Genomic DNA, 21,343 nt, shown 5'->3' with positions numbered 1-21,343 from the left:
ACTTAATCAGAAGCAGCTGAGCAGCATGCAGAGACGGTGTCCAGAGGTGGGTCCCGGGTGCCGAGCTTGCCGATAGCTGGCCCTTAAACATGACAGATGTGCCTGCTGTGGAATGGGGCTTCACAGTTCAGACATTCGCCTGTATTTCCTCACCGGGTCTCAGGTTATAATATCTTCGTATCTTTGTGTGTGTGTGTGTGTTTTGTATGTGTGTGATTGTCAGCAATTGCTTGCATCTGCCCCCAGGCTGTGGATGTAGGCCACTGGGGATCATCATCCTCTCCTTGATGTCAAGGCCAATTGAAATAACAACGGAACGAGCGAGTGAATGAATCTCTCCACTTGAGGTTGAAGTTTAATACAATCAGCAAGTGTATACAAATTCTACTTTGTATGCACGCTCACTCCGGAAGACTAAGGATCTGTAATACATTAATAATAGAACTTGCTCCCTGAAGATGGAGAGTGGGGACCAGAATGGTAAAGCCCCTTATCATCCTCCTTGCTCCTGTCCCCTCACCCATATACTTAAAAACATTTTTTTCCAAGTAGTCTAGGCTGTCTTCAAATTCACTATGTAGCCAACGGTGACCTAGAACTCCTGGTTCACCTGTTTCTTCCTCCCAACTGCTAGAATTACAGGCATGTACCACCATGCTCACTTTATGCTGTGCTGGGGATTGAACCCTAGACTTCATATGTGCCCTACCACTGAGTGACACCCCATCTCCCACTCTACTCTCTCGTCCACTCAGAAACACAGAACATACAGTTTGTGCCCATTCGTACAGGCTTGCTTTTGTACCCCGTATGCCAGTTCTCTGATGCACACTTGAGTTGGGAGGTGCTGGTTGGCCCATCCCTTGGGTACCACATCATATTTCGGGCCAGTAGTGTCTGCAGTATAGCCAGATGGGGCTGAGCATTTAGAAGTAGACAGGGAGAGGGTGGCGGTGGCAGAAGTGAGTGCGTGCTGAACGCGAGCCCTAGAGGACTGGAAACTGCAGTGAAGCCTAAGCTAGGCCACAGATCAGAGCTTATTAGAGCCAGGACTGTGCATGTGCCAGAAGTGTGGGAGTGCCAGGTAGTCCTGGCCAGCAGGTTGGGATCACCATTGTGAGGAGACTTTTTATCCCTGGCACCAGTGATGGGTGATTGATCTCACTGGCTGCATCAATCCAGAGCTTCATTTTCCTGCCCTTTCCCTGACTGAAGACCTGAGCACTACTTAAACATCCCAGCCTTTGGCCAAAGACGCTGTTGGAGCAGCTTGGCCCCGGAGGTTAGAAAACTAGGTACAGGCCTGCCTTTACAAGTTCATCTCCTCTGCAATCTGTTAACCAGAATTTGGCTTGAAACAACCCCTGTACTCTGAGTTCCTACATAGCAAACTGCTACCAAGTTTAGTGTTATAAGTGAACCACAAACTAACGTAGGCTAAGCATCTGCCAATCATGGGATGCTGACTATGTAGTCGGCACCACAGAGGGGGGCCTGGTTTCCTCAGCTACAGGTTACTTATTGCTCATTCTGTAGTGTGGGGCTACGTAAGAGGAGGTGGGCTTCTCGGCATTATCTGGCCTAGTCCTAGCATTGCAGAGGCACTGGTCCCAGTCCTGGCTCCTGCTATGCCTGCGTTTCTCTTTCGTGACTTCCACACCTTGAATCACGCCTGTGGGACTTCCTAAGTTGGGAGGATCTTTCTGCCTCACCTTCCTTCTGTCCTCAAAGGTAAACGGTATTTGCCTGTGTCACCAAGGACTTTAGTCTGAGTGGGTTCCTTGCCAGTCACTTGTGGCAGGCTGGAAGCAAAACTGTCCCCTCCCTTTTCTGCTGTCCAATGACCGCAGGGCATTGGAATTTTGCCCAAATATTTGGTTCCCAGTATTTTAACTCAGTTTTCATTGTACAAGAGGAGTCTGGGAAGTGGTGTTTTACATCTGTTCTCAAGTGGCTGTGGTTACTTCACTTTCCAGCCTGTTGACACCCGTATACGATACCACCATGTGCCCTCCTGTCTTTTTCAGTAGCTACTGAGGGAAGGCAGTGGGAAAGGGCTTGTGAGTGAGTCCTTCATGATTTAGTAAGAGAAATTATCCAGAATTAAATAGAGTAAGTTCTCTACTCTTTGTTTGTTTGTGTTTGAGCTAGGGTTTCTCTGTGTAGCACTGGCTGTTTCAGAACTCACTCTGTAGATCAGGCTGGCCTCGAACTCACAGAAACCTGCTTGCCTCTGCCTCCTGAGTGCTGGGATTAAGGGAATGCACCACCATTGCCTGAGTTCTCTACTTTTCGATGGTACTTGCACATGCTTTAAACAAGCATCAACTGGTACATCATGCTACAACAAATCATAGACCGTAACCTCACACCAGCTCAAGTTAGAGCATAGATCTTAAAATGATCAAACACCTAGACAAAAACACAGGTAGCAGAAAATCCTAGTATAGATGGCTCAGCCAAAGATCTTACAAATATGATACTGAAAGCACAGTCTGTGATTAATTAATCATTAGCAAATTTGGCTACATTAAAATGAAAACCTCTGCCTTTCAAAAGACACTGTTGATTAGTGAGAGGACAAGCCACAGTCTGAGACAGAACATGTACAATGCAGAGATATGATCAAGGACTTGTATGCAGAATACTGAAATTATTCAACATGCAATAAGAAAACAAACACCAACAACAACAGCAAAAACTGTAAGTGCAAGAATACTTACAAAGCCTTACAAGAATATTTACAAAAGCTGTAAGATCAAAAGACTTGACTAGACACCTCACTAAAGTGGGAGGCTAGAACAAGAAAAGAGATTCACCACAATAATACTAGGTACCTGCCAGTGAAAATGATAACAAAATGCCACTATTCCTCCACTAGAAAGGCTCACACGCTATCATTGCAAGCTGCGGTGAAAACATGGAATAAGATCGAACTTCTACAGACTATGGAAATATAAAATAATGCAATTGCCTTGGAAATTAGTTTGACGATTTCCTAAAGTGTTAAGCACACAGTCATATGACTTGTCACTGTTACTCAAGACATTTATCTGTGACAAAGACAGGCACACAACCACATTCAAAAGTTTTATCTGCAATAAATGCCCACCAACAAGAGAGCAAATAAGCAAATTGAAGCAAAGTTGTAGAGTGGAGCTCTACTCAGTGAAGAAAGGGATGAACAAGTCTGTATCTCAAACCGACTTCTCCAGACGGAGAAAGCTTAACAATATAGAGCATGGCTTTCATGATTACATTTCTAGAAACTTCTAGAAAATGCTAATTTACTTTCAGTGACAGAAATCAGACCAGTGCTTGTCCTTGCTAGGCAAGTGGAAACTCTGAGTCTGTACTTAGCCCTAAAGAGAGAAATTTTATAACTAAACTAGCAAAAACATTTTATTAGTCTACAGATTAATGGGCTTCATCCTGATACTTTAATTTTCATACATGTTTGCCATGTGTTCTTCTCATTGTGAAAATATTTTCAAAATGTGGAATATAGTTAAGTCAGATATTTAATATTTAAATTAGAAAACTAGTACAGCGGTTTAAATAGGTGGCCCCCACAGACTCATGTCTTTGAATGTTTGGGCCAGAGGGAGTGTCACTATTAGGAGGTGTGGCCTTGTTGGAGTAAGTGTGTCACTGTGGAGGTGGGCCTTTAGGTCTTATATATGCTTAAGCTACGCCTGCCCGTTATGACACAGACAGTTGCCTCCTTTGTTACCTGTGGATCAAGATATAGAACTCTCAGCTCCTTCTCCAGCACCATGTTTGCTGGATGCTTCCATGCTTCCTACCATGATGACACTGAACTAACCTCTCAAACTGTAAACCAGACCAATGAAATGGTTTTTTTTATAAGAGTTGCCTTGGTCACGATGTCTCTTCACAGCAATAAAACCCAAACTAAGACAATGGGGGAGAATAAAAACTAATGAACTAATGTCTAACATGAAAGAGAAAAGGGAGATTAAAATACATCCTAATGTACTCTATGGAAAGAAACAATAGCACAGAAAACAGGATTGAATAAATTAAAACACTAGCACACATCAGGAAAGAAAATCAATTATGATTGCATCTGGTCAATAGATGAGTGAAATGGGAAAATCTCTACCAAGATTTGTCAAGAAAAGATGAATAGCCACAAATAATATTAGAAAAAAATAAAGACTTTAAGAAGAGAAGTAGGACAAATTTATATGGATAAGTAAAAAAAGGTAAAATATATAACAACATATGACAATAGAAATAAAATATTCTTCAAAAATAAATATAAAACTCAGGTATGTATTTGAATAAATTTATCACCTAATAAAAATAACATTCAGTGGTCTAATAGGCTATTTAAACTCTGTCCTCCCCCTTAGAAATTCCAGAAGAAGATATATCTTTTTAAAATATGAATACTCATCTGGTGTGATGGTGCACACCTCCAATCCCAGCACTTGGAGGGTAGAGACAGATCTCTGTGAGTTCAAGGCCAGTCTGGTCAACATAGTAAATTGCCAGAGAAGGCTACAGGGTGAGACACCATTTCAACAATAGCAAAATCAAATAAAAAGAAGGAGTACAAAAATATTGAACAAAATATTATATAAAGAAATTCATTCATGTGTAAAAGAAGTCTCTCCTGACCAAGTTCAACCCTGGGTTGTAAAGATGGGTTACTATGGAGAATTAATGTGATTCACTGCACGGGCAAATGAAAAGAAAGTTATTTCAATGGGATTCAGAAAATGCACCTGCTATGACTCAGCCCCATTCACACTAAAAATTATTGGCCACCTAGAAGTGGAAGGAAACGTCCTTAAACTAACAAATGGGACCCATGCCCAGCTCTAGCCAACTTTGGACTTAATGAAGAAATAGTTGATGGATTCGTATTATAAGCAGAGGTGAGAAGGGAACAGCAGGTCCTGGCCAAGGCTGAGAGACAAGAAAAATAAGCATAAGGCTTATTTTTATTATTTTTATTATTTTTATTATTTTAAGTGGATGGGAAGAAAATGGGTCCTTGCTGTTGTGGATAAAGCAACTCCGTGACAGAATCTGACAACAGAGGTTCTCAGACACTAAAGTTTTGTTTTTTGTTTTTAGTTTAAAAACAAGACATAATTTTTATTTACATTTTGTTTTATTCACCAGCAACCTCTGAGTAAAACAAACAAACAAACAAACAAACAAAAAAACACAGTTTTGAAGGAACTACACCTTACTAAGTATTTTACTCTCTTGTCAGAACAATTGCGGCACCAACCCTCAGCCAGTGGGATTCTCTTCCTGTTCATGTACCAGCTCAGCATGGTTCCTGTTCTTCCTGAGTCAGAGAGTCAGGTTCCCAGGCTTCCACCGGTGGCTCCTCCTTCCCTTAAGCCATGGAGTCCCCTACATTGCTCTGGCAGACAGGGAGGGACCTCTGTATGTGTGTGTGTGTGTGTGTGTGTGTGTGTGTGTGTGTGTGTGTGTGTGTGTGTGTGTGTGTGTGTGTGTGTGATATTTATGTCTCTGATCTCATGCTCCTGGACCACAGCTACCCCTAGACACCAGGAAGGCTAAGATCTCTACTCAAAGCTGAGCGACCATTTCTAGCACAGTTCACACAGCGGAAGCGGGCTTACAGACTTGTGTTGGCTAGTGAATCACTGTCTCTGACAAACTACATACACATGGGACTTTTTTGGGGGCGCAGGGAATGGAAACATTACTCTGGCTGACCAGGAACTCACTAGGACTTCAGGCAGTCCCCCTGTCTCACCTTCTGAGCGCTATGCCACCACATCTACCATGACAGAAACTATTTAATTTTATTAATTAACTGGCAAGGTCATACAAAACATATACGTATGTTTAATAGACATTGTTGGTGGGCTGAGTATGGCTCTGTAAACCTGTACTTGCAATAGTTGGGTGGTGGATTGTGGTGGTTTCAATAGATATGGACCCCATAGACTCGTGTTTGACTGCTTGGCCATAGAGAGTGGCACTTTTAGGAGATGTAACCTTGCTGGAGGAAGTGTGTCACTGTGGAGGCAGGCTCAAGCTACACCCAGTTACACTGTTTCGCCTTGCTGCTGGCCTGGATGCTGTCATGCTGCCCGTCGTGATGATAATGGACTAAGCCTTTGAAACTGTAAGCCAGCCCCAAATTAAATGTTGTTTGTCCTTTGTAAGAGTTGCCTTGGTCATGATGTCTCTTCACAGCAATAAAACCCTAACTAAGACATGGACACAGGAGGATCAGGACTTGAAGGCTGTCTTTGGCTACATAATGAGTTTGAGGCTAGCCTGGGCTACAGGAGACCCTTTCTCAAAAAGCCAAACCAATCCACACCAAAACAAACAAAACAGCAGCAACAACAAAACCTTTTGGGGAGTTAGCAATATACATGACTCTTAAAGTAACTGCCAGGCTTACACAAAGCTTGGAACTTGATCTCCTATCATTGCATTAAAAAAAAATTATTGAAATGCATCAAAGAAGAAGTGAAGCAATGTGTCACAGGGCAGAAAATGCAACAACTGACAGTGTTAACTATCTCCTAATTAGCCTGTGTTGTCTATGAAGTTCTAATTAAAACCACCTTCTTGTCTATGGAACCTGAACAACCAATGATAGGACTGAATTTGGATGAACACAGGAGGAATTCCGGCCCAGGTGCTTGGAAGAGGGATGGGTGGCATTGTGACCAGATGCCAAGACTTGTAAAGGTATAGTAATCACAGAAGTGGGGTGATGACTCAGGAACAAGTATATAGTCATGTGGACATGCAAGTCAGTGTGAAAGGATAGATACATTTGGTTATTTGAATAACTAGGCTACAAGCGTGGCCCCACTCTGCACCCCCAACAAATCATATCTTCCTAGGAGACCCTAAATCCTGGACTTCCCAGATCCCTGGGCATAGCCAGTGGGAAGCAGGTGAGCAATGGGCATCGGTGAGAGCAGTTCTCTACCAGAATCTACAGACAGGAGCTGGTACTAGTCAGTACTACATGTAGACTTCAGAGCTCCCTGTAGCAGATTCTCAATGCCTTTTATTCAGCTTTGGCCAATGACTGTAATCCGAGGACCAAGGACATCCTCCTCCCCCAGCATCCTGTTTCAATATCCAGTCCCTCATGAACTCTTTCTAGTGTGTCTGACCTCAGCCTCCGGAGCTGTTTTGTAGCTTAGCCAGGATAGGGGGTTAGTACACTGCAGCAGAAAAGGAACTCCAGATTCATCTCTTGACCTTGACAACTAGTCCCTGATGGGCAGCATGTGAAGATGAAATGAACCGACGTTTGAAGGGGCTGGCACACTGTGGTTTCTATGTGTTTCAGATTCTTATCAATATTGGAAAAGTTGCATGCCCCCGTCTGAGTCTCAGTTCTTTGACTGAAGGATGAAGGGATCGTATCCCACAGGCAGAATCTGAAGCCTGATGGAGGTGGCAAGCCACACAGGGAGCATATGGCCTGGCACATAGCAAAGCTATCCCTTCCCATCCCTCCGGCATCTTCACCTGTGTGGCTATGCCATATGATAGCAGGCTCTGTCGACAGTGGATGGGAACCACTGTGCCTGGAAAGAACTGTACAAGGCAGAGCAAAGCTAGGAGTGGAGCTAGAGGAGCAAGGTCTCCTTAAGCTTGGAGAAGGCACCAGTGGTCTATAGTGTCTTTCCTTCCATTAGGGCAAGACCTAAGCAGGGATGCAAGGGTTTGGGTTCTGTGAGAAACCTTTGAACAAGATCACCAAGGGACCGAGGTGCTCAGATATTGCCACGTCACGAGAGAGTTGGTCCAGGTGATAACCAACTGGCTAGGGACCCCTGCTAGATGCCATGCCAATGACTTTCCGTCTTCCATTGCAGCCTCTCTCATATTGATCCACCTTTCACCTTGATGATAGATTTTTCTTCATGCCCACAAGGATGACAAAGTCTTTGTCATTCTCGAACACAGCTTGGCTTATTCATCTCTTCCTATGTACTTCTCTGCCCTGCCTGGCCAATGGCGATGATGTGACATCTCCATGGAAACAGATGTTGATCCCACAGTTGCTTAGCAATATGCTGCAGGATGATGTAATCCAAGCCCTGGCTTCCTGTGGGGTTTGGCATCCTTTGAAGTGCCTATAGCACTCAGGCTGGGATGAGTAGGAGGCTTCATCCCTTCCTTGCCTCTGCCTTTTTAACGTAAAAGTAAAAAGCAAAAGGAACTGGAATTTACCTACTTGGGAGGAATGGCATCTGAAAGAGAGCAACGTGATTGCAATCGGAGGACTGGGTTTGAAGCAAGGACAGGATGGGGAAGGTGACATGTTCCTCTACAGGACCACAGGGTAGGGATGTCATTGAAACTGTCCAGCAGGGATGCTGCAGCCAAATTTGAAGACTTTGAATCTTCCTACTCCATCATCAATCGCTATGGCAGTTACTGTGGGCACACATGCACCGTTCACATTTGAGGGGTCTGGAGTAAGGGTTCAGATACAATAGCCAAGGGCGCTTAACATTATAAACCAGGTCATCAGACCATTAACATTGTGAACTGTGGTAGTCATAGCAGTGCTCCCCTGAAACAGGTTTACATTACGATGCCCCACCCATGTCAGTGCATTTGTTCAAATGAGGTAGTGGAGGGAATGAAGGATGCTGCCTGACTGCTTTCCAAATGAGGACCTTGTATTCTGGATGAAGGAGGGCGATCCATTGTAACCTCAAGGGTCCTGCTATGGTTTGAATGTGGCATGCCTCTTTGCAAGACTCACATGTTGAAAGCTCATGGCCTGGAAATGGCATGGAGACATTATAGAAGAGGCGGGAGCGGAGAGAAGGTTCTTAGGTCACTAGGGTGCTGCCCTGAGGGGAACGTGGGAGTCCTTGAGCGGCTTCTCACTAGAGACAGTTGTTTCAGAAGCCCGAATCTAGTCTCTGAATCGTCACTTTTGCTGTTTGGTGGTGTGATTTTCCCCCCTTACATACATGTCCCTGTCACCTACTATGACATCCACATCAGAGCCGATGAGTGGCAGTGCCATGCCCTGGAACCTCCAGGACTATGAGCTCAACCCACACTGTTGCTTACAAAGTCAGAGTGCTCATTCCAGCAACAGAAAGAAGTGAACGTAGAACTCTTAAGAGGAAGGTAGATGTTAAAAACAAAAGCTACAATGATGAGATTTGAAAGAGGCTAGATCTTTCACTAGCCTTGAAGATTGAAGGAGATACGTGAGGAAGAGCACAGGTTGCCTCTAGAAGATGGAAGAGGCAAGCAAATGAAATCTACCTTAGAGCATGCAAACAAAAACGGACCCCGCAGGACACTGAGGCTGGCTTCTGACCGAGGGACTCTAAGGCAATAAGTTAAAGTTGCGTGTTTTATTCTAATAAGAGAATATGCTGTTAAACATGAAGTGGGGCAATAATATAACCGATGCCACACAGTCTGTGGAGAGCACGTGGCAGTGTTGCCCAATGGCTGGACACGGGATGGGCCTTTCTGCCTGCCTAAGGCAGATCTGGCCCCACCACCAAAGAAAACAAGAAATGTTCTTGGCCTTGCCTTTCTTTTAGTACTAACCCCTTGAAAGTTAAACATCAATAAACAAACAAAACAACAGCCCAAAGAAACCAGCCCAGAACTCCTCCTATATAGCAAATCCCATTAGCAGGAGAAGTTGGGGGACAGGAACTTTCCTGTGTTCTACAAGATGGTAGTTGGAGCCATCTTGCTTGTTGACCGCACCTCAAAACGACCAGGGTTAGTTAGACCTCTTTCCTAGGACTGTTGGGCACCCATGCAAGGGCTCAGCCCTGCTGTAGTCTCTGGCAGATTCCAGCGATTTGAGAAATTTGAAGTCCAATGATTCAGGCTTAAGAGATGGCTTAGCATTAAGAGCACTTAATGCTCTTCCAGAAGACCTGAGTTCCATTCCCACTACCCATGTTGGGAGGCTCATAGCTGCCAGTAACTCCAGCTCTAGGGAATCCAGGGATTCTTTCTGGCCTTTGCTGGCACACTGCTCCTCCCCATACACACAATTAAAAAGAAAAATTATTTAGAGCCTATACATACATGCCCATACATGTAACATTTTTTGAATTATAAAAACAAATTTTTAAAGTCCAATGGCTCAGAGGATTTGACCTTGAGTAGGCCTGTCTGGAGTCCTTCTCTGACCTCGACCTGGGCTGGGGAGGTGCCTGTCAAAAGCTTTCTTTTAGTGGTTACACCTGCCTTCCAGCTGCTGGTCAAGTGACCTTGCAAATCCTCTGGACTTGGACAGCCAGCTGAGCTCACCACCTTTCTAGGGTATCTCTGACTAGGGAGCCCTGTGTGATTGACATCTCGTTTCCAGACACCTACTGACCTGCCCGTATGTGGTCAAGATGTCCACTCAACATGCTTTGTAAAGGATTCCTCTGTACCTTTTGTATTTCTTCCTTGGCAGTTATCTCATCCGAGTTAAAAACGTGTTTATGTGCTAGCTGCCTCCTCACCCTGGTTCTCAGCCTCTCTCTGAATCATCCGTATCATTTCAAATACGGAGACGTCAAATGGACCAGTCACAAAATTGCACATTTCCTTTAGGAAACGGTGTTCATGAATGTTCTCCCACTGTGAGTCAGCCCCCAAGGAGACACTCAGAGCCTGGGTGGATCTGTTTCTTCTGGAACCATGCTCCAGTCTTCTCTGGCCTTCTGAGCAAAGAGAAAGACCGCCATGTCTGTCCTGATGCAAAGAAGTCTGCAGTCACTTCCTGTATCCTTCACTCTGCTCCCTGCTCTGGGCAGTCCTGAAGAATAATGAGATGGCACATGTGATGTACAAAACAGTGACCTGCAGGGATGGCAAGCACCTGCTGCCAACTGAAAGACACACAAGTCCCAGTAGCATGATGACCAGTAAGCAGTGTCTAATTTCAAGCTGGGAACCACTTGCTGATTCATTCAGGCCATTTCTGGGGACTAAGCAATGCCTACATCTGAGGACTGGAAAAGATGAAAGTAGCTGGTATGGCCATCTTTCTGGGGGAAAGGGACAAGTCCTCATGCTGGCTAGACTTTTGCTGAAGCATTGTCCACGTAGTGGGTCATGATGTCATTGGTAAGGTTTGCTCCAGTCTGGAACTGTCTCATCAGTCTGGCAGGTGGTCACATGTATGTGCATCATGCATCGTCCTTCATAGAAATTCCACCTTGTCACATTCTAGAGAGCAGTTTTCTATGTTAGTCTGCCCACAGGGCTGTGTTACTTATAGGCTACAAATAATTTCTTTCCAAAGCATTGAGACTTTCCCTTTTCCTTAGGAACATCTGTTCTATTGTTAATGGTATCTTCTGGGAGGCGAGTCTTAAGCAGGAATACTTATTTTTGTCCCTTAAAGCCGCTATGGTTTGCTCCGACCTCTATTCTTAAGAATGTTTCTCCACGATTTCTTTAGTTTAAGGCCTTAGGCTAAAACATAGCTTTTAATTACTTAACCTGACTCCATGTTGGTGTTTTGCCTTTTAGGATGACTAGGACTGGTCCAAGAAGACACTTTATCTAAGTCAAGTCTGGACCATAGCAGCATCCACCTCAGTATCCTTTCTAATGTGGAACCGCATGGATGAATATCCTAGTGAGGTAGGGGACCTGGAATCAGAATTTTACATTAGGTAGCTAGTGATGCTTGTGCGTTGTGGTGCCTGAGCACCACCACCCAGAAGGAGGAACAAGGGACACAGCCTTTTCCATTTTCCGCATGGCTACCTTTTCCTTTACATCTCAATCCACAGGTCTGCACAGTAAGGATCAATCCTGGTTTTAGGTATCTGGTCTGCCCTTGTGGTCCTCTGAAAGGTGAGCTACACTACTGGTGTTACTGTACTGTATGGGAATGAGATGTGGCCAGGAGGGGGGAAAGGCGCTTAGAAAACAAGTGCTTTTCTAATTTCCCAGAGAAAGAAGAAAAAAATATATAAAATGTATTTTCTTCTTTCTATGTGATATAAATGTATATACAAATATGTATTTTCTTCTATGATATATATAATTATACATGCTATATATGCTATAAATGTATATAAATATATAACAGAAACATAAAATTCTTCTCTATAAATTATATAGAAGAAACATAAAAATGATATCATTTCAATTGGACACCAGGAACACCAAATACAGCCTCCCAAGGCTACAAAATGCTGGTCTGCAGGATCCAGCCTCCTCAGACCTGGTCTTGCTGCCTGGGAATAGAGCAATGGGAATGCTAGTCCAGCACACCTGTAGCCTGTTGCTTAGAAGCCCCTAGATTCTGCTGCAGCACCAGCCAGAAACAGAGGGTGGTTTGCAGGCACAGGGAGAGAGGAAACAACAGGCACTGGAAGTGAACATTTTTTAACCTCACAACTGATTTATGATAGGGAAAATAGAGGACTCTGGGGATTTCAGCCTAACTTGGGGGTGAGGGTGAGGGGCTACAGGAAACTACAAAATCTGGAGCCTTCAGGCATGCAGGGTGGGTGGCTGCTTTCTTCCACATTACCCATGCTCTTATTAGCGATGACTGTGGAACAGTCTGTGCTTCCCACTTCATCTCCCTGAGCTGGGAACATAGGCTGTGTGGCTTGTTCCAGGCGTGGCTCGGCAGGGAACAGGGGAGAGCCCATCTCTGGCTCCGTAGCTGCATACCTAGCTCAGTGTCTGCTGTGTTTCTGCAGCACACCAGCAGACAGGCTCATTGCTCTGTTCACATTCCTTGCAGAGTGCAGGGCGAGCTTCTGCATTGCAGTTTAATTGAGATGGTGTAGCTGTGAGTCTTCCAGAAACTAGAAGAACACCCTCTTGACAGGCTCTGGTTTTGTTCTGGTCCAACAAATGACCAAATTCCTTCGCTCCCTAGAACTTGTGTCCTACGCTCTCTGCTAATCTTTAAAGGCAACTGTAGGATAGACCCAAGAGACAACCTTGCTTTAGATACAAGCAGACTAAGTTTTGTGTCTATTCCATTTTGGAGGGCCTTTGTTTGTTTGTTTGTTTGTTTGTTTTGATTTTGTTTTTCAAGACAGGGTTTTTCTGTGTAGCCCTGGCTGTCCTGGAACTCACTTTATAGATCAGGCTGGTCTGGAACTCAGCTATCCTTCTGCCTCTGCCTCCCAAGTGCTGAGATTGAAGGCGTGCACCACCATACCCTGGCTCTAAAAGACCTCTTTAGCATGGGAAACAAACAAACAAACAAACAAATAAAACTGCTTTCTAAAAGTTTTACAGAAAACACAGAACTATACAATTACAGGATCCTGAGCATCATGTCTCAGGGCTGTGCGTTTAAATGAGGGTGTGCCAAAACATGGGTCACCGCTCCCTTCTGTTTGCATCCTGTCAGGCACATATGCAGAGCTGGCTCAGCCTCTCCTTGCATCTGAAGACAGTAGTCATCCCGAGGCCCTCGAAGCCCTCTATAAATGTCACACTAATTATTAGATGATTAGATAATAGCTATGGTGTGGACCATCTGGGCGAGACATGCTGCTGCTACCAAAATACCCCAAGGATGCCAAGTGTCATGTCTGAAAAGATGGAGGACCACGTACTTCAGGCCTGGAAGGTGGAAAGCTAGTGGTGGGTGGCCTCTGTCAGGGAGATAGACCCCCATGAGAAAGAGAAGAGGGGTATGGGAAGGCAAGGTTCTTGCTCAGAGAGCCTTGGCTGGGCATACTACTCCACACTTCTAGTCCTTTAATATTCAAAACAACTTTGTGGGAACCTATCTGTAGTTAGCGGGTAAGTACCGAGGCTGCAATCCCATACTAAGGGGAGGTGCTGGGCTTTGCTCCTGAGCCTAGATCCTTTTGGCTCATGTATTCTACTCCTAACTGCCAGCAAGCCCTGTTTTTTTTTTTTTGTTTGTTTGTTTGTTTGTTTTGTTTTGTTTTGTTTTGTTTTTTCCTGCTTATCCCGTGAGGGAGCTCATCAGAGAGTCATGGAAGAAATCTCACTCAACTCCACCTCAGATCTGCAGACCTGGGCCAAAGGCATCTTGGACTTCCCATGAGTTTGGGAAATTCAGTATGGGAAGTTGCACTGCTAACAGTTGACTCACTGAGAGGGACTGCATTAGGTCTGTGATCTACAGATGTGCTCTGTGCAAACCTAGGAAGTACAGGGTGCATTCTCAGAAGGCAATGAGGAAGGAAGGCAGCTCATGGCCAGGTGGTGGGAGGGGCAGGCACAGCTCCCAACCACACCTCCCCATACCTAGATTTAACCAAAGAGGCCCCGCCACAGTGGGATTTCTGACAAATGTTTTGTTTGAACACAGGGACTAGCTTCCACGAACTGTTCACAGGTCTACCTAGGTCCTCCCAGCACTGCCCGAGCACACTGCTAGCTGGGAGGGCTGTGCAAAGAGATGCTGGTAAAGCAAGCAGGCTCTAACTCCCCACTGTTGTGCAATCTCTCCTGCCTCTGATACTTACCACTAAGACAGCTGGATCAAACATGGAAAACCCTCCTCAGAGCAACGGTGTGAAATGCACGAGACGTAATGCGTACGGTTATACAGGAGACCAAATACGTTCACATACAAAAGATACATTTTTTTTTTTACAACTTCAAAGTCAAGATATTGCAATACAGGTGTGTGTTAACATACCAGGTAGCAGCAGGTCTAACAGATACCCTAAATCCAGAACAGTGATGAGCTGAAACTGGAATGTGGAATATTCACCGCAAGTACACTATAATGTGAAACAGGACTTTGATTTTTATGGGTGACAGATCACAGGTGCTCCTGGAACATCTGAGCAACATTCCTGGCATCCATAAAGGCAGCTAAATTTCAGCACAAGGGCAGCGAAACTTAGGATGTAACTTTTTCCTTTCTATCCAAGTTCACGGACACCATGAATAAATTCCATCCACTGGCCCCTCAGCCTCCACATAGAAATCTATTAGCACAGAGCACGTTATCCACTGCTAACATTTTCTGCAGGAACAGTGCTGGTGGCCTGACTCCTGATTCCATGTTCTCAGACCTAGGTCCTGGGAAATAGTAAGGTGGGGCATGCCGCCATCTCTGCTCTCACAGGATTTTAGCCAAAGAGACTCTGTCCTGTAGCCTAGCTCTCCACCAAGGGAAGTTATAGAATAGACGGAAGCCTTCAGGGTTTCCCTCCCAGCCCATGGAGACTGTCCATCACTCAGAAACAAACAGAACCTGTGGTCCTGATGCAGTCTGTTCTCCTGATGCAGTTCATCCTCAAAGGAAGAGCATCCAGGTGTGCCAGGTCTTTTCCATGTCAAAACAGACAATGGATATGTGACAAAGGCACTGGATGAGGGAGTAGGCAGAGCTTCTGAGGGCTGCTAGGAGACCAGCGGTTATGGTTTCCTATCTCTAATGTTGCGTCTTAGACTGGTTCACAGAATGTCACAAACACTACGAGAGAGAGAGAGAGAGAGAGAGAGAGAGAGAGAGAGAGAGAGAGAGAGAGAGAGAGAGAGGCACTTTCGCTTGTGCTTAAAGTAGTACATTGTGGGCGAGAACAAGGCTTAGCATGTATCCCCTACCTCCCAGCAAGTAAGTGCAGCCCTTCTGAATGTCTCAGAATCCCACTAGTAGTGCCATGTCACCTCTAGGTGCCATACTGTGTGCTTGGCTCCTGACTCAGGCTAGAAGATAGCTAGGGATCAGCTATACCCCCCCCCAAATAACCCCAAGAACATCCAGCTGGGACATCAGAGGATATACAGCCCATCACCTCTAAGGAGAGCAGAGCTGGCTTCTGTGTCAGGGCAGAACAGATTCCCACAGCCCTGTGCCTTGCTCTCTGGCCAGGCCTTCTATGAACTTTGGCTTCTCTGATGGTATGGTTGGGTCTACCCGTGAGTACTCAGCTACCCTAGTCCCCTTCACAGAATGATGGCTCTGGCCCTGATGCCTCATATGGTGGCCCTTCCCATGTACAGTGGTGAGCCTTTCTGACCCATTGATGGGGGTATCAGGGACTCTGACCTTCACTTCATCCTAGATCCAGTGTCAGTCAGTACCATTCTGTGGATATGGTTCCCCATCGAGGTAGGCTTTGCCTTTGCACTATGTGGGCTGTGGTGTAGCCAGAGTGACCAGTGTGAGCTTCCTGCCATATTAACCTCTCAAAATTTGCTTTACATTTCTTACACTCAATATATGCGCATACATCTCATCTTTGGGTCTCTGGTCCCCAAGTCTAGTCTCAGAAGGACTTTATGGCACCAAGCAGATATTGCATTTGAGCCAGCCTTGGAAGGTGCCATCAGGACTTTTCTAACACCATTCCATTGGCCCTCAGACAAACTATTTGGTCAGAGACTCTGGAAATGAGCAGTGAACGATTAAGCCTACCAGCTCTCCCCAGCCGTCTGGACTAAGGCTGACTCTGAAGTCCATGCCCACTGGACAGAAAAGCATTTGTAGCTGCTTCATCTAAGAGTAGACGCAGCTCCTTCAGCTTGGAGCAGCCCTGGGCTCTGGACTTACCCTGAAATCTAGACCTGAAGTTAGCAAAACAATATCCCATGCTGCGGGGACTGAGCGAGGGGTTCCCAGCCATGCTGGAGGGGAAGCTGTGGCTGCTGTCCTGATGTGTGTGGTGCTGGCGGGTGACCCACTCCCTTGGGACTGTGAGATGTAGGGGAGTGGGTACTCTGTCTTGTTCTCTGAGCTCACAGAGCCTTTTATAAAGTGAGTTCTAAGGCTCAGAAACTGTCTCCTGACTTTATTAGGCACCAGCTGTGGGCCATGTATTTTCTACTGTCCAAGTATAAATGTTCTTAAGTCATTTGTAACATGGTGAACCAGTGGTGGGAAATGAGGGCAGAGGCCTTCCCACCTGTGTTAACTTAACACTTAACACTTGTTGCTCAGATTTCTGATCTGTCACTGTCCTAAGCCCAGATGGTGGTGTGGAGACAGCTTCTGTTGGGACTCGGGACTCAGGCTGTGCAGGGACATGGGCCTCAGGCTGCTGAAGTCCCTTTTGGAGGGATTCATTTCTGACCCAGGGAGGCTGGGGGCTAGGATGGGTCTCCATCTATCAGAGACAATCTGAGAGGTCAGGTCCAGTGTGGGAGCTGTAGATGAAATGACTTTCTGTTCATCTTTCCTAACACAAATGATTTGTGTCCCTGCACAGAGTGTCACACGTTTCTACTCACATTCCTTCTGCTGCTGCCTAGAGGCCTTCAGATGGGCGAGCAGAGTGCTACTGCAGCCTTTGGGAGTCAGAGCCATCTATCACCACTGGGCATGCTATTCCAGCAGCATATTTTGAGTTACCACTTGGATGCAGGCCTAGAGTTGGACCTTGGTGACCCCAGATGCAAGCTAACCATAGGAGAAGGGCAGAAACCACCTGGTCATTCGTTTGTATGGCCTCTGTGCCAGGGACAGTGCCTGAGCACTTAACAATAGTCTAGGACCTCCAAATAGAGCACTGGCATCCTTATTTTACAAGTGGGGAAACTGAGGCACAGTAGGCTAAGTAATACTTCACTAATGTCCATATCTTCATCTCTAAAACTTGTGACTTACCCACCTTACATGAAAAAAAAATGTTGTAGAGACAAGTGAAGAAACTTGAGATGAGAAAAGATTGGACCTATACGGTGTGTCCAACGTAGCCCACAGGGCCTCCTTAAAGGGTGGCTGGAGTCCAGAGTTAGAGAGATGTGCCCATGGGAGCCGGATAAATGATGCGGGGCTTGAGGCTAAGGAGCATAGACAGCTAGACACTGGACAAGGCAAGGATTGAAGCCAGAAGGCCTATGGTTTTAACTTAGTGACACTGACTTTGGTTTCTGACTTTAAAATGATGAAGTGTTGAGTTTGTGTTGTTTTAAATCAGTGGCAGTTTGTGTCAGTACCAACAGGAGCCTAATACTCCAGGCATGACTTCTTCCAAGGCCACAGAATTGGAGGGACAGAAATAGAAAGAGAATCTATGTCCTTTTTTTTTTTTTTTAATGTTATTAACTGATGTTTACATGCTCTACATGTACATGGGCCTCTAAGGAAGAATTCATGTTAAATAGGTTAAAGGCTAGGTCTAGATCAAATATGATTAGTGCTGTCATAGGAAAAGTTACCAGAGAGCCTTTTCCTTTCTCTACTCCGCCAGGGCACAGCAAGAGGGTAGCTATCTTGCAAGCTAGGAAGGGCGTTTGCTCTAGAAACTGACTGTGCTGGCACTTAACTTTGACTTCTGGCTTTCAGAGCCATGGGATACAGATTCTTACTGTTGAGTCTGTTCAGTCTATGATGCTTTATTACAGCTGCCCGAGTGAACGGATGCAGACGTTAAGAAGCATCTCATTGGAGTTCAGAACCGGAAACCAAAGGTGCAGTTTCTTGGTCAGGTAGGGAAGGACTCCCCAAATACAGAGGGGAAGTGGCACATGCCCCTGCTGGGCCGGGAACTGTTTACCAATGATCAGAAGGCTCTGTCTTCCTCCAGCAGAGGGAGACTGGGTATGTCAATCACATTTCAGCGCAGGCTCCACGCTCAGGGGCTGACCTTCTGCAATTTTTTTTTTTTTTTTTTTTTTTAAATAAAAAGAACACGAAGTTGGGTGGGTGTGAGAGGATCTTGGAGGAGTTGGGTTGGGAGACGGGAAAGAATATAAGACACATACTGTTTGAAATTCTCAAAGAGTGAATAGAAAGGAAAATAACAATATAAAAAGAAGGGAAGCAGGAAAAGAAGGAGGAAAGAAAGGGGAAGGAGAGAAGGAAGGAGGGAGGGAAGGAAGTTAAAAAGTAAAGAAGGAAAGAGGGAAGGAAGGAAGGTAGGAAGGAAGGAGTCTCAGCCCCCCAACTGGAGGGGTAGGTGCTGACCAAGACCTTGAGGCTGTGGAGGGCTTCTTTACTCAAGTCTCAGCTGTGCAGCTCGCAACTGTAGATGTCCCTGTTGCTCCCTCCTGGAGGACCACACTTACTTGAAAAGCCCCTGTTCCCACTGGGGCTAGAAAGCAGTGTTAACCTCTGTGATGGAAGCTGGCTCACTTGCTGATGTCAGGTTAGACTACTGTACTGCTGCAAGGAGTAGCTGGGGAGCAGAGGACCTCCCTTGTCAGCTACAAGAGACAAAGTCCTCCCTTTCCTGTCACTAACCAGACTGTGTCATCAGGGGCAAGTTACAGAGTCACCCTGTCCTCAGTCTTTCCATCCATAAAATGGGTTGATAACACATATTTTTTTTTCTAGACCTTTTGTCCAGCTCCAGAAAGGGAACTGCTTATTCTGATCTGCTCCCAGCCCTGGCAGATGTGTTCTGAGGCCACCTCTTCTACTCTGGGCCAATTGCCCTCACACTAAAAGAGCAGATGAATGCTGTTACTCAGTTGGCTCTACGCGCCTCCCTTCCTAGTTCCTATTACTACAGCCTAGGATCCCACACCATAGGATGGTACGCCCACATACAGCTATTTCCTATTAGTTCAACCTCTCCAGAGATACCCTCACAGACAAATACATAGGTATACCTCCCAGGTATATACAAATCCAGTCATGTTGACAATGAAAACTGTATGTATGTATGTATGTATGTATGGAGTATGTATGTTATACACATCTATGTATTCATACAAACAGATAAACATATGCACATACATATACCCTTTTTCTTTATGACTGTAGTTGCACACCCTGGAACATTTTTCTGCTGTTGAGTGGAATATTCTGTGAGCATCATTTAGGTTGTTGTTGTAATGTCTTGACATCTAATAAGCCTTGAAATCAAACCATGTGATTCCTCCTACTTTATTTTATTTTTTGGAAACTGTTTTGTCTCTCTCAATTTCTTAACTTTTCTGCATAAAAGTTTAGCATTGTATTGTCAATATTTATAAAAAATTTGTAGAGAATTTTGCAAATATTCCAATTTATATTTCATATTTATATTGTGTATATTGCAAAAGCTATGCTAATTCTGTAAAGTGTTAAGTGTTTGGCCTCACTTCTCTGGCTAGGGACTGTCAATTTTATTTTTATTCTTTTCAAAGAATCAGACCCATCTTCCTCCCTCCCTCCTTCCTCTCCCTTCTTCCCTCCCTCCCTCCCCCTTTCCTTCCTTCCTTCCCTCCTCCCTCCCTCCCTCCCTTCCTTCCTTCCTTCCTTCCTTTCCTCCTTCCTCCCTCCCTTCCCTTCTTCCTTCCCATGTTTTTGAGACCATGTCTCCCTGTGAGCCCAAGCTTACTTCAAATATGTGACAGTCCTTCTGGCCCACTGTCCCAGGTACCGGATTACAGGTGTATGCTGCCATGCCCAGCTTCATTCTGTTTTTATTCTATCCTTTGTGTTTCAATTTTTCTATTGTTTTCACTTATTTCTGTCTTTCTGTCCTGCCTTGAGTTTTGTTTTTTCTGCTTCAGTCTCCAAAGGTGGAAAATTAGTCATTTATCTTATGCATATCTTATTCCTAGTGTATTTAAAGCTATCCAATCCCCTCAGATCACTGTCTTAAATGTCTCACGCAAAGCTAAATCCTCTGTGGGCTTTGTTTTCACCCAGTCTAAATTGTTTTCCAATTTCCTGTTACATCCAGTTTGACCCTTTGGTTATTTTAGAAGTGTCGTTTTAAACTTTCCAAATATTTGAAGATTTTCCAGATACTCTCTGGCATTGGTTCCTAGTCTAATCCGCTGTGGTCAGAGAACATACTTGGTGCTACTTAAATTTCTTTAAATGTGTTAGTTTTTTTTAAAGTCCTGAATATGGTCTATTTTGGTGATTGTTTCCATGTGCTCTTAAAAAACATGAGCCTCCTGCTGCTGGTGGTGGTGGACTGTCCCACAAGCATCCACAAACTAAGCTGGTCTCTAGATTGTCTGTGTCTCCAGAGACATTTTTGACCAGTTGTTGCATTTGTTATTTCCAGGGGACCATTATGGTTGTCAATTCAAGGTGAAGTTTCCGGACCTCTTTAGTGGCGCCAGGGCTGCCTTTCAGATATTCTTGAGGTTAGGTCTTCAGTGGACACATGGGTAGGATCGTTATCGTTTTTGGAGAATGACCCTAGTATCCTTGTTACTGTCAGCCCCTGTCACTAGCAATGCACTTCCTTCTGAAGCTTATTTTACTTGAGATTAATGTGAGCGCTCCATCTCACTTTCAAATGGTTTTACACGGTATTTTTTTTTTTTTTATCAGCTTAGTTTGATCTATGTCTTTATGTTAAGAGACCGAATGTAATTTTGTCTCTTAAAAATAATCAAATCTTGGGCTCAGTACATGAAGTCCTTGTTGTTGCTTAGTTCTTGAAGCAGCCATGTAAAAAACCAAGCATGGCTGTGCACATCTGTAACTGTGTTGTTGGGGTGA

The sequence above is a fragment of the Acomys russatus genome, chromosome 1 (assembly GCF_903995435.1).
Source record: "Acomys russatus chromosome 1, mAcoRus1.1, whole genome shotgun sequence".
Classification (NCBI taxonomy): Eukaryota; Metazoa; Chordata; class Mammalia; order Rodentia; family Muridae; genus Acomys; species Acomys russatus.
The sequence above is the reverse complement of the archived record's forward strand: the minus strand, read 5'-3'. Positions refer to the sequence as shown.